The sequence below is a fragment of the Microcaecilia unicolor genome, chromosome 3 (assembly GCF_901765095.1).
Source record: "Microcaecilia unicolor chromosome 3, aMicUni1.1, whole genome shotgun sequence".
NCBI classification, from domain to species: Eukaryota; Metazoa; Chordata; class Amphibia; order Gymnophiona; family Siphonopidae; genus Microcaecilia; species Microcaecilia unicolor.
In genome coordinates, this window is record NC_044033.1 from 415,562,734 (window position 1) to 415,575,783 (window position 13,050).

Below are 13,050 nucleotides of genomic sequence, written 5' to 3' on the forward strand. Positions count from 1 at the left end.
CCATTTGTATTTTCTTCTCTCTCTGTCTTATACCATTCTCCCACTACACCTGCCTCTGACATATTGATGTTTCTTTTTTAGCTCTTTTTTTTCTGCTGTCCACTCAAATTTCACCCTCTTTCTCACTTGTCTCCTTTTTTTTTACTTTTCTGCTATCAAATTTCCATTTCCTTCTCTCACTCACTAGCTCTCCCATTCCCCATCTCACTCCTTCCCCAACCTTTCATTCCCTTTCATCTTTAATCTACACTCCATTACCATATTTCCATCCCCTGTAATCCTTATCCTTTTCTCATTTATTTCCTTGCCACCTCCTCCTTGGCTTGTCCCTGTCCCTTCCATTCTACTCCCTCAGCATCTTTTTGTCTCTTCTTTCTTCCCCCCTGCTCCCCCATGATCCAGCTCTTCTCCCTCTCTCTTCCCACACTCCCATTGTCCAGCATCTTTCCCTCACTCCCTTCTGCCTCTGGATCCAACTTCTCCTTCTTTCTCTCCACCCCACCTGTTCATCTCTCCCTTCCTGCCCTCCACCTCCATGTCCAACATTTCTCCCTCTCTTGCCTCTCTCTCTCCCTCTCCCATGCAGCATCTTTCCCTCCCTCTCCTCCACTCCAAATAGTTCTCTGTCTCTCTTCCATCCCCCAAATTCAGCACCTCTCTTCCATTTCCTCCCCAAAACAATTATCATTTTATTTTCCTCCCCCACATGCAGCATCTCTTTCCTTCCTTCCTTCCTTCCTTCCTTCCTTCCTTCCTTCCTTCCTTCCTTCCTTCCTTCCTTCCCTCCCTCCTGTTCTCCAGCATTTCTCTGGCAGATCCCCAGTGTGGATTTTCCTCCATCAACCTTAACAAGTACATAAGTATTGCCATACTGGGACAGACTGAAGGTCCATCAAGCCCAGTATTATGTTTCCAACAGTGGACGATTCAATTCACAAGTATTTCTCTTCAAAGGGTTACCAGCAGCAGCAGCAGAGATTCCCACATGCTACCTGTAGCTGACCCAGAAGCCTTCCCTCTGCCACATCCCACCCAGGCAGAAACAGGAAGTTGATTCAGGGGTATGGACATGGCAGAGGGGAGGTTTCTGGGACAGTTACATGTTTGCTTTAGACTGGCTACAACCATTCTAGAGCAAATGTTCATAGCATGGTAAGCTTTGTGCACCAGGCCTTTAGCTCTTCCACTTCTTTCATGAGGGATTCAGCTGCAGAACCAGCCCCTCTCCTTGGATCACATTTATCTGTCTGCACAAAGGCAGAAGATATAACTGGGGCAGCATCTTTAGTGACTATGGGGCCCTTTTACTAAGCCGCATAACTGCCAAAATGGAGTTACCACAGGGTAATTTTGATTTTGCTGCACATCCATTTTTGGGGAAAAATAAAAAAAGGCCTGTTTTACAGGCATGCTGAAAATGGATTGGCGTGTGCCCAAAACCCGTGCCTACACTACCGCAAGTCAGTTTTCTGAGCACTTTAGTAATAGGACCCCACAATGTTTCCCAGCCATACTACAGTTGCAGAAATATTTGTAAAAGAAAAAAACAGAAAAAGCTCTACCAAGCCTCTACCTTTTCCTCCACTGTTGTGTAGGTTAAGAGAAACAACTATCCTCGTTTGTGTCAGTTGTAACCCTCAGAAATATGGGGACTTCAAAAGAGATTAATCATGTCACCACTCCTTTTGAAATGGAGGTTAAAAAAAAAAAGAAATCCTAGAACAAGCAAGCAAAGAAGCTCCTTAAAGAGAAAAATAACCTGCCTTGCAATGGTGTCCTGACAGTTTTGTGCATTTCAAAAATAGGACATCCGTGTCAAAGATGCCAACATAACAGCTATTAAGTTACCCAGTTGCAGGCAGGCTGGAGATTTAGGGATAGTCCTGGGTTTCTGACATCTCTCTCCCCATCATGGTGCATTATGGGACTTGCAACACTGATTTTAATGGACAATATCAGGCACTACAAATCCCACACTGCTTTGGGATGTAAGTTCAAAACCAGGTCTTGCAAAAAGTCTCCAGTCTGGAACTGGGCAATTTGGCATCTATGTGACAGATGGTTAATTTGCACCAGAGCCAGTTCCATGTCTTATTGTCCAGATTCTTCTTACGTTCACTCTCCTAAACGTTTTCAATGGCTAAACAACATCTGTGGTACCTATTCAACATAGCTTATAAAATGTGGAAGTGAGCCCAAGGATGACAGCACTTTTTTTCACACGTGAACATAATATCTGATTCATCTTCCAAATCTTGAAGGCGTCATGGCATCATGTATGCAGTGTACCAATTGCAGCTTTTGACTGAGGTTATTTTGGCATCATTTTAAGCCCAGAACACATCTTTCAGTATGCATTCAGTGCACTCCCCAAGTTGCATTTTGCATCTCATTATTATGCAACCCGCGGTGACCTAAATATCATCAGGGCAAGACAACCTGTGTTAGAGCCCCTTAAGTCATTTTAAGGGGCACATAACGTGACTTAAGACCCTAATGCAGCTTGATAATATCCAAGAAATCCACCAGAGTGACTAAAGAACAACTGTGTCCCACGGCTAATCTCAGAAGCAAAAGAGGAGTGGGAACGGAACCAGACTCTTCAATGAACAGACCGGAGACATTCAAAATGCGAAGTATAACTTATTAAATGAAGACTCTACAAGGTACCCTGTTTTGGTACTGCAACTGCCTTCCTCAGGAGTCTTGGTACTTTGTCATAAGGAGTTAGCGGACAAAGAGGGGCATAATCGAAAGGGACACCCAAGTTTTGCTGAGGACGTCCTCACATAACGTCCCAGTGGAGGGGCAGGGAACCCATATTATCAAAACAAGATGGACGTCCATCTTTCGTTTCGATAATACGCTCGAGGATGCCCAAATCTTGAAATGTAGGTCGTCCTTAGAGATGGTCATCCCTAGATTTGGTCGTTTCTCATTTTCAGCAATAATGGAAACCAAGGACGCCCATCTCAGAAACGACCAAATGCAAGCCCTTTGGTCGTGGGAGAAGTCAGCATTCGTGGTGCACTAGTCCCCCTGACATGCCAGGACACCAACCGGGCACCCTAGGGGGCACTGCAGTGGACTTCATAAATTGCTCCCAGGTACATACCTCCCTTACCTTGTGTGCTGAGCCCCCCAACCCCCCCCCCAAAACCCACTACCCATAATTGTACACCACTACCATAGCCCTTACAGGGGAAGGGGGGGCACCTAGATGTGGGTACATTGGGTTTGTGGTGGGTTTTGGAGGGCTCACATTTTCCACCACAAGTGTAACAGGTGGGGGGGGGGGGGCCTGGGTCCACCTGCCTGAAGTGCACTGCACCCACTAAAACTGCTCCAGGGACCTGCATACTACTGTGATGGACCTGAGTATTACGTTTGAGTCTGGCATAGAGGCTGGCACAAAATATTTTTAAAGATGTTTTTTGAGGGTGGGAGGGGGTTAATGACCACTGGGGGAGTAAGGAGAGGTGAGCCCCGATTCTCTCTGGTGGTCATCTGGTCAGTTCGGGCACCTTTTTGTGGCTTGGTCGTAAGAAAAACAGGACCAGGTAAAGCCATCCAAGTGCTCATCAGGGACGCCATTTTTTTCCATTATGGGTCGAGGACGCCCATGTGTTAGGCACGCTCAAGTCCCACCTTCGCTAAGCCTCCGACATGCCCCTGTGAACTTTGGTCATCCCCACGACGGAAATCAGTTGGGGACGCCCAAAATCGGCTTTCGATTATGCTGATTTGGGCGACCCTGTGCGAAGGACGCCCATCTTCCGATTTGTGTCGAAAGATGGGCGTCTTTCTCTTTCGAAAATGAGCCTGAAAGCGTACAGAATAGAGTCGCTGTGAAAAGAGTACTAGCGGCGTTTAGTTTCACATCCTTTATTGTACCCCAAAGGTCTTTTTAAGACCACATGTTCACTGACAAGCGACTCTATTTTGTACACTTTGTCCGCTAGCTCCTTAGGACAAAGTATCAAGGCTCCTGAGGAAGGCACTTGCAGTGCCGAAACAGGGTACCTTGTAAAGTCTTCATTTAATAAATTATACTTTGCATTTTTAATGTCTCCGGTCTGTTCATTGAAGAGCGTCGCTTCATAATATCTCCCTTAAGTCTCCATGTTTAATAGCAGAGAACCTACAAATTGAGTAAATCTACAATGCATATTTGCTGCTTTGATATTAATTAGATGAATCTATAAGCCTCTCGCAGGTTCATAAACTAGTTCACAAACTTACATGTTTTTCTATCTTGCAAATCGTAAATGCTAACAGTGAAAAGCTGTTTTACCTGAGCTTTGCAGATCTTACAAATACAATTAATAAGGCATAACATTTAAATTCATCCCATGTTAGCACTTTTGGAATAAATATCAAAGACTGACATTAAGTATTACTCAAGCTTACTTTGGTAATCAAGTAGTGATTGCATTATATTGTGGTAATATTGCAAACACAAACCTTGATTAAAGCTCATAGCAGAAAATGAACATACTTTTCCCAATTTCACACCCACTAAGACCATTTATTTTTCTTTGAAATGACATTTAATTCAAAGGTTTTTTTTTATGTTTAAACGACATGAATACTCACAGAATTGCAAACTTAGTAGAAAACATGTGAGTGTCACAGATCAGGATGTGAACAGATGTGTTATGTTTTTTGGAAATAATGATGCAATTTAAAAAATAAAATCAAATGTTTTACTTTTTTGTTGTCTATGACTACTGCGTTGTGTAGCACTGCACACTGAGATTTCTCATCCTGATAATACATGTGCAAAAATCTAGTCTCCCACTTCTCATTCTAACACTGACTTTGACTTACTTGTCGGAGGTGAGTCAGCAGTTTTACTTTGCACTTGTATACACACACATGGGGCCTGTTTATTAAAGTGTGCTAAGAAGTTAATGTGTGTTGTGACATGAAGAAGCTGTCAGCTCCCTGGGACTGGGACAAAGAGAGGCAAAGAGCCAGGAAACCCTTAGTCTGATGCTTTTCTAAAGACCGCGAGCAAATGGGTAAGACATGCCTGGAAGGAAAAGTCTCCCTGTCTCACTTTCAAGAAAAGCAGTTAAATGTTAGGGCTAGTAAACATTGCAAAAGGGCAAACTCACAATATTAACCTTTAGAAGTCGTTTGAGAAAAGAAAGGAATTGTACACATGAGGGAAGGGAGGTCTGTGAGCTGGAACTTCCTGTCCATTCAGGGCAACCTGGAGATCTCTCAGTTCTCCAGCAACTATGGGGATGGACGTGGTATGAAGATCACATACATAGGCGGTTGGTGACTCAAATGTTTGGGGAGGCTAAGGTGAGGCGGGGCTGGGGTGGGACTAGGGTGTGGCAATATGGGGTGTGGTGTCCAAGTTAAAATCCTTGGGGTGTAACACATTCAGCCCTGTGTCAGCAGTAAAGGGACAGTGGGGGCACTTTTGAACACAGCTACCTCCTCCACCCCACCTAGTAACTCTGTTACTGATGGTATTATACACACTGAACACACTCCAGGGAATTATGTGCCAAAAAAAAATCAAAGTACCTCACCAAAATAATAATAACGTAAAACAAAACAATATTTGCAACATTCTGGAAATATAATGAGATACTTTAACACTTGGCTCCCAGTCAGCTCTAGCTTCCTATTCCAGCACCTTTCTGTTGTCCATGGGATCAGTGAGCTACAATTGAGAATGACATGAGCTAAATCCAAAGCCAATATCTAGTATTAGGCATAATGGGGCCCTTTTACAAAGTGGCAGTAGAGCCACCCTTTTATAGCACACCAATCTGGCATTATTGCCAGCTCACCGCAGGAGCCTGTGGTAGTGCTGTCCCTACCGCTCGCTGGAAATGATTTTTTGTTTTTTTTCTGCCAGGGGCTTACCCAGCGGTAATTGGGCAGCGCTGTGCACTGCTCAGTGACCACCCGGTTAGCTTGGGAGCCCCCCTACTCCTTCAAAATAGGAGACGGTAAGGACTCACCCAGGAAATGGCTGCACGGCAAGTATCTACTTACCGCACAGCCATTTCTTTTTTTTTTTCCACAAAAACCTTGCTGAGGTAAAAGAGGGCTCGGTGTGTGGCAAATCCACATGCCGAAGACACCGCAGGGCCCCTTTTAAGACAGCATAGTAAAAGGCCCTCAATGTGAATTAATACAAAACCTCAAAGTCACACAGGACCAATAAAGAGAAAGGGATTGGGACTTAATATACTGCCTTTCTGTGGTTTTTTGCAACTACATTGGCATAGTACATACCAGGGGCGTATCTGCGTGGGGCCATAGGGGCCTGGGCCCCCGCAGATTTTGCCCCGGACCCCCCTACCGCCGTTAACCCTCCCTCCCTCCCTCGCCTACTGCCGTCACCTACTCCGAGGTCCGCTTCCTCCGGCTTTTTAAAATATTGCTTCAGCTGGCGGGGGTCCCCAAACCCCCGCCAGCCCAGCCGCGATCTTTAACTTTTCATCCTCGTCGTGCAGCTCGCTGTGAAAGCTGCATGCATCTTTAGATCCAGTTGGATGGAGTCTGTCTGACGTTGCAGCACGTTGACGTTACAATGTGCTGCTACGTCAGACTCCATCCAACTGGAACTAAAGATGCATGCAGCTTTCACAGCGCGCTGCACGACGAGGATGAAAAAGTTAAAGATCGTGGCTGTGCTGGCGGGGGGTTGGGGTCCCCCGCCAGCTGAAGCAATATTTTAAAAAGCCGGGGTAGGTGACGGCGGTAGGCGGGGGAGGGAGGGAGTGTTAACGGCGGGGGGGGGGGGGGGGGTTTGACGGCGGTGGGGGGGGGGCTATAATGTGCCCCCTCACTCTAGCCCCTGCCCCCCCTACCGCCGAACCTCAGATACGCCCCTGGTACATACAGGTACTTAGTTGTGCCTGGGGCAACGGAGGGTTAAGTGACTTGCTAAGGAAGGGTCACCAGGAGCTCCAGTGGAAATTGAACCCAGTTCCCCAGGCTCAAAGTCTGCTGCACTAGCCACTAGGCTACTTCTCCACTCCAAACGTACTCTCCCATAATAAGACTTACATCCAGAAGTCACACAACAAGAGCCTACCTAGGAAGGTAATGCTGTATTAGTGGACACAAGAACATTAATATTCCTACTAAACAAATTGAATTAGTAGAGATCAATTCTACACAAACATTCAATGCTATCAGAATAACTGGTCTCTTTCACAAATGTAGAACCTCGCCAAGGGGCCCTTTTACTAAGGCACGGTAGGCTTCATTTGACCATCAGCACGCGCTACTCACGCAGTAAAAATATTTTTAATTTTTTGCTGTGGGAGGTGCAGTCTGGGGGCAGAGAGTAGGTGTGCCTATGCTGATCAGGTAGCACAGTCAAATTACCGCATGCTACCAGATTAGCACAGGAGAAGCATGGGAGCCCTTACCGCCTCCTAAATGGGTGGCATTAAGGGCTCTTTGCAGTAATGGCCACATGCTAATAGGGAAATTAGCACATGGCTATTAACAAATACCTGACTACAACCATTTTTCTGCCATAGTGGTCATAGTGCGCAGCAAACCCATGAGCTAATCGCAGTTCCAGTCACTTTCTAGCGCAGATTGATAAAAGGACCCCCAAGTATGGGATAAGTAACTACAAACTGAAAATAAAAATATGTACACAAAAATTAAACCGAAACCCCAAGATGCTGGACTCTGCATACATTGTGACACAGAGAAGTAGAAACAGTAGTGCATTTCCTTCCATACTGTACAAAACAAGACAGCAGATGCAAATCTCACTAAATTAAACATTTGTACATAAAAATAAAACTAAAATACAAAATAAGGTTATACTTTTTATTGGACTAATTTAATACATTTTTTGATTAGCTTTCAGAGGCCAAAACCTCCTTCCTCAGGTCAGGATAGTTTACTTACCTGAGGAATTTAGGTTTTGTCCTGGTATCGTTTTATTTTCTGGGTTTTTTTTTTTTTTTGTTTTATTTTATTTTTATTTATCAACTTTAATGTGGGCTAACATGGCTTCCACATAATTTCACCCTAAATTTAATAATAAAATTATTTTTTCTACCTTGTCTGGCCATTCAATTTTTTTAATTGTAGGTGACAGTCTCTGGTTACTGTTTTCCTATCTTCCCTTAACTCGTTCCAGGGCTTCCTATCCAGTTGTCATTTTTTTTCTCTCCTCATATCTTTTTCACCTCTTCCACATCCGTCTTCAGATATTGATATTTTCCATTCAACTTTCTTCTATTTTATTGTCTCACTGTCCACTTAGATTTCATTCACGCTTAGGTTACAGTCTTCGATCTACCTACAGCTTTCCATCTCTTTAACCTCACCCAGGTCCTCCCAGTCAGCTTTTCTTATTCCCCAGTCTTTCACTAACCGTTCCCTCTCTTCCCCCTGCCTTGCAGCATCTCTTGTCTATATCTCTCTTTCCTCCCATTTATGCATCTTCTCTCTGTATTTCTTTTCTTTCTCCCCAGTCATGCAGCATCTCTTGTATCCCCTCATGCAGCATCACCTCTCATCTCCTCTCCTCCTGAACCATGCAGTATCTCTCTCTTCCTCCATCCAGAATCTCCTGTTTGTCTTTCTGCCTGCTATACGCCATCCTCTTTTTTTTTCTCTCTCTTTGCCCCTTCCCCCTGCACTTGTCCCGGCCATACAGGATCTTCTCCTTTTTTTCTCTCTCTCTCTCTCTCTCTCTCTCTCTCTCTCTCTCTCTTTCTTCCTCACTCCAGCCATCCAGGATTTCCTCTCCCTCTCTCTCTCCCTCTACCTGCCATGCAGTATCTCCTTTCTTTCTCCCCCCCCCCCCCACACAAAAGCCATCCAGGATCTTCTCTGTTTCTCTCTCTTGCCCCCACCCAGCATTGTCCCTATCTCTCTCTATCCCCTCTCCAGCATTGCTTGTCTCTCCCTCAATAGTCCTTCTCTCTCTTCTCTCTCATGAGTATCATCCCTCACCATCATCCCATCTCATCCTCTCACCCCACATTTGTCCCATCTTTTTCTCTCCATCCACTCCCCGTTCACTCACTGATATCTCCGTCAGGTTGATGCCTACCTGAGTCCATGGTGGCAAGAACAAATAGGAACAGTGATCTTCCTTTCCCTTCCCTGATGCCCACGTGATGTAACTTCCTGTTTCGGGGAGGAAGGAATAAGCAGGACCAGCAGCAGCATTCACAGGGCTCCGGCCCCGTGAATGATTTAATTTTCTTTGCAGCTTCCGAGTCAGGGAGACAAAGGCTGGGAAAGGAAGGGAAGATCACTGTTCCTATTTGTTCTTGCTGCCACAGACTCAGTCAGGGAGGGGAAGTTAGTGCTAGGGACTTGGGAAGTTTAGCCTCCCCAAGCCTCTTATACAGGGCAACTATGATCACGTACCAATAAATACTACAACTGAGCAGACAGAAGAGTTAGGCTCCCAAAAAGGAAACAGGGTCCCACAGAGAAGAGGATCTCTGTGTGGTCAGTCTTCACTCATATTCAAACTATCAACTCACTAATCCCTGTACTGCCCAATTCCAACCCAATATTCTCCCTTTTGCTCTCTCCCCCGCAAATCTTCTTGATCATCAAAGCCATCTGTCTTCCCAGCTCCCTCTCCACAGTTCCTGTCTCTTCCCCCCTCCCATCCTCTCACTCCAAATTTTAATCCCTCTCTGTACAAGTGCCAGTCTGTGTGTGTGAGTCAACCTGAGTGTGTGTCGCTGCCACTTTGTCTGTTTGTATATGTTTGAGCATTTGGATGCGTCCCTGTGCCACTTACCAAGCTGCATTGGTGAGTGGGTTTGCCGCATGCCAAGGTCCCCTTTTACTGCAGTGGGTAAAAGGCCTTAAAAAAAAGATAGTCATGTAGTAAGTTAACCACTTGCCATGATGCGGCCATTTCCTGGGGGAGCTCTTACTGCTACCTGTTTAGTAACCCAGAGGTAACCAGGCAGATAACCTGGTGCTAACCCCCCAAAAAAATTCTGATGCGCCAGAAATGCCACACAGTTGGGGCAGGCACTACCGCCGGGTTCCAGTGGTAGTGCCAGCTTGCCGCACATTAGTAAAAGGGTCCCTATGTGTTCATATTTTGCAGTGTTTGTATTCCTCTGCTTGTCTCTGTGTATGTGTGTGCCTGTGCCATAGCTGGTGGTGGGTGCTGGGAGTCGGTGGTGCTGGGTGCTAGGCGCTGAGTATGGTGAGAGGCATAAGTGGCATTAAGATATTGCTCCTGTTGGATTGCAGGAGAGACTAGAGAAAGAGAAGGACCCTGTGCAAAGGATATACAGGATCATAACACAGTTCACTGAAATAACAGAACAGCTATGTCTGCACAGAATCAGATTTATACCTGCACAATAAGCTGGAGGCAGACCTAGAACCCACTGCATGGTGGGGACAAGCCCTTTTGATCCTTCCAGACATTCCTTGGGGTCACAGCAGGCATTAGCCAGTCACCTCATGGTGTATTATTCAGTTTCTATAGGCTTATTCTCAGGAGAGACACTCAATATATTCTTTCCCCTAAACAAGCAAAACCAAACCATGACAGAATTCTGTGAGCTGGAACAATTCCCCTACGTGCTAAAGGCCATTGTGTGCACAAATGTAGCCATAAGGCCACCTGCAGGCAAAGAAGCTAGCTATAGGAATTGAGATTCCTTCCATTCCTTTAACATGCAGGTGGTCTGCAATACCTTCAATATTATTACAGATGTACATACTTACTAGCATAAGTTCTCGCAACTAAAGTTAGATGCGTAAACGCAGACTTACACTAGTATTCTATAAATGACAGTTGCACGCACAACTGCCATTCTAGAATTTACACTTAGTGCACATTGTCGTGGCCCCTAACTGTAGGCAATCTATGGAGAATTACCCCCATTGTGTGTTCTCCTTCTCTGATTTTAATCCCTCATTCTATAGCAAGTCACCTAAAGTTAGGTGCTCATTGCATGCATAAGTTATAGAACGCACATGAATGTTACAATTACACACATAAGTAACAAAGACATGCAACCTGCTTAGTGCGTAAATGCAAGGGGGTGTTCTTGGCAAGGCACAGGTAGGTCCCACATTTAAGCGCGTAACTTAAAGAATACTGTAAATTACACACTAAAGTGCCACATTTAGGTGCGTGTATTTACGCCTGTTATTGATGGCATGAATGGGTGCCCCTAAATGTTGGCACATAAAAGAGAACTTAAGCTAGTATTCTATAATGGAATCTGAGCCCCCAAATGTCATTATAGAATTAGCGCTTAACACTCTGCATCTTGGCACCTAACATTTGGTGCTCTGTATAAAATTGTCCACTATCTGTTTAGATCTCGCTCATCTTAACTTACGGCCAGATGCACTAAACCTAACGAGCCAATAACAAGTCAATAACAAGCCATTAACGAGCAAGTAGATTACCCTGGCATGCACTAAAAGCCATTTTCTGATGGCGGTAGCAGCTAACGAAAATGGAATGTAAATGAGCAAACAACTATAGTAATGTGAATGTGTCACGATGCACTATCAATACCAAAGAACGCACAAAAGGAATCTGAATCCTTTTCCGTGATATATGGAACGTGTGGTCAGAGGCTGCTGGTAAAGTCCAATGCAGTCATAAAGCACGTCATAACATGTCCATGTAGTACGTGCAATGTTTCGACGCGCTATATATGCGTGGGTACGTGCGTGTGCACACGTCGGAGAAGTTATGGTTGCACGAGGGAGAAAGCCTAACTTCTCCGATATGGACGTGCTGTGGCTGGCACAGCTGTTTACAATTAACGAGAAGTGCCTTTTTCCCTGTCCAGGGAAAAGGCGCAACATCCTAAGGATGGACAGAGGCTGGAAGGTGTTGCAACGGCTACTCAATAAGCGTTGCTCATACCCCAGATCCGCAAGTATTGGCAGTATAGTGACGTTTGTATGTGCGTGCTAAAACATGTGTTTCGCTAATGACCATTTGTGTAATGGCCGGCAGTGTTCGTCATTTTTCTTTATACTGCCAATATGAACGCTCATTATGTGCGTGTACAAAAAAGGTGTTTTCTAGAGGGTGGGGTGGAGCTAATGTAATGAACATAACAGAACATCATTGATATATTTCTTTTCACCTGATTGCCCGTCTTCTTGTTTTACAGGTTGAGGAGCTGAAAAAAAGGGCACAGTCCTTAAGGAAGGACAATGCAGAATGGCTCCAGGAGGTCAAGGATAACCTTGACAACAGCCCAGGTATTTGTTGGTTTCACATGAGTCTATAACTGCAGCATGAGATTTGATAATGCCCTCGGGGGTATTATATGATAACTTATTTTGTCTCTGCAGAAATGTCATCTTCTGAGGCTGAGGGGGAAGATGATGGTGATGATGAGGGCAATGAGGGGTCCCTGGCTGGTGCTGCTCCTCCCCCCCTTCCAGTCTACCCCTGGTCTCCACCCCTTGCCTTATGCCCTTGTCCATCCCGGCCCCTCCTCTGGTCCTCCCCCAGCAAAGAGATCCCGACAAACGCCACTGATGCGGTTCCCTGCCCCAAAACACGGCCATTTTCACCTTTCCTCTCCTCCTCCCCGAGCAGACATAAGCCCCCTTGCCTCCCCCCCCCAGCCGCACACTCCCACCAGCCCTCCTCTCCCCCTGCCTCCCCCCCCCAGCTGCACACTCCCACCAGCCCTCCTCTCCCCCCTGCCTCCCCCCCCAAACTGCACACTCCCACCAGTCCTCCTCTCCCCCCTGCCTCCCCCCCAGCTGCACACTCCCACCAGCCCTCCTCTCTCCCCTGCCTCCCCCTATGGTGTCCCTCCCCCTTTCCCAACGCCTTGCCGGGGCCTCCACCTCTGCCTCTTCTGAGGAAGTCACCCCCCTCCTGGAGCGATTCCAGATGGAGGTGGTACTAGTACATGGTGAGTTTCCAAAGGATTATTATTTATTCTTATACATCTTCCATTTTGTTTACCTGCTGTATACGTCGTGCTAGTTTATTCATTTTTATTAGTTTTATGTTTATCATATCATTCTCCTTGTGGGATGGAAGTAACATTATATTTTGTACTGACTTTT